The sequence below is a fragment of the Cynara cardunculus genome, unplaced genomic scaffold (genome assembly GCF_001531365.2).
Source record: "Cynara cardunculus var. scolymus isolate 2C unplaced genomic scaffold, CcrdV1 Un_Scaffold_2987, whole genome shotgun sequence".
In the NCBI taxonomy this organism is placed as follows: domain Eukaryota; kingdom Viridiplantae; phylum Streptophyta; class Magnoliopsida; order Asterales; family Asteraceae; genus Cynara; species Cynara cardunculus.
Genome location: NW_020201300.1, coordinates 37,559 through 39,258, shown reverse-complemented (window position 1 = coordinate 39,258; position 1,700 = coordinate 37,559).

Here is a 1,700-nt window from a genome sequence, read left to right as displayed (position 1 = left end):
CACACCACATGCATATATGTATAAATTAGATACATATCATGCCATCTTTTCCCATATATGCATGCACAATATCCTGTTCACATATATAGTTCATGGATTTCTACTTAGATATGCATATTTCACGTAATCCACATAATAAACATGTATAAATTATCTCAACCTAGGTTGTCTCAAACCTGGTTATAACATTCTTCCCCCCTTAAAAGAATTTTGTTCCGGAATTTACTTATTCAAATAACCACGGATATTGGGTTCTCATGTCAGATTCTAATTCCCAAGTTGCTTTCGAACCTTTATGAAAAAGCCATTGCACTTTTACTAAACTGATCTCCTTGTTTCTCAATACTCTGGTCTTTCTGTCAGTTACTGCCTCTGGTGTCTCGATAAAACTCAGCTTATTGTCAAATTTAATCTCAGGAAGTGGTATTGCTAAACTTGAGTCTGCCAAACATTTGCGTAGATTTGATACATGAAAGGTGCTGTGAATTAAGCGAAATTCTTCTGGTAATTCCAACTGATAAGCTACCGTTCCAATTCTTTTGCAGATTCTAAATGGTCCACTATACCTTGGACTAAGCTTACCTTTCTTCCCAAATCTCATAACACCTTTCCATGGAGATACTTTTAACATTACGAAGTCACCTACGTTAAATTCAATCGATTTTCTTCGTTTGTCGGCATAACTTTTCTGTCGATCCTGGGCAGTTTTGATTTTTGCTCGAATCTGGTCAATCTTTTCAGATGTTACTTGCATAATCTCAGGACCTGTCAACTGTTTTTCACCTACCTCATTCCAACACAACGACGTTCGACATTTTCTTCCATATAGGACTTCATAAGGTGCCRCTTGGATGCTGGAGTGATAACTATTATTGTAGGAAAATTCTATCAACGATAAATGTTCTTCCCATGATCCCCTGAAGTCGATGACACAAGATCTCAACATGTCTTCGAGAGTTTGGATGGTTCTTTCACTTTGTCCATCTGTTTGTGGGTGATAAGTCGTACTTAATCTGATTTGTGATCCCAGAGCTCTTTGCAGACTTTCCCAGAACTTTGAAGTAAAGCGACTGTCTCTATCAGATATGATGGACAATGGAACTCCATGTCTAGTCACAATTTCTTTGATATAGATTTGAGTCAATCTTTCCAATGAATAAGTCTCTTTCATTGGTGGGAAATGTGCAGACTTTGATAGATGGTCCACTATTACCCATATTGCATCATAAGCTTTTGGAGTTCGAGGTAATTTCATGATAAAGTCCATCGTAATGTGATCCCATTTCCACATCGGTATTTCCAATGATTGTAGATTCCCATAGGGCCTCTGATGTTCTATTTTAACCTACAAACAAGTTAAGCATCATTCTACATATCTTGCGATGTCTTTTTTGAGACCTAGCCACCAATAAAATGTCTTTATATCTTTATACATCTTGTTGGTACCTGGATGGATGGAATAACGGGACTTGTGGCTTTCATTTAGGATGGTTTCTCGTGTATTCCCATAATTTGGTACCCATATCCGACCTTGGAAACATAACATTCCTTCCCCATTAGGTTCCATGATGGAAATTATTTTACCCACTTTTTCTGATTTCTTGTTTTCTTCCTTGACAGCCTCTATTTGGCATCTCTGTATTTTATTATGCAAATCTGGGTTTAAACTTATTTTCATCRCCACTGCCTTGATAGTTCCA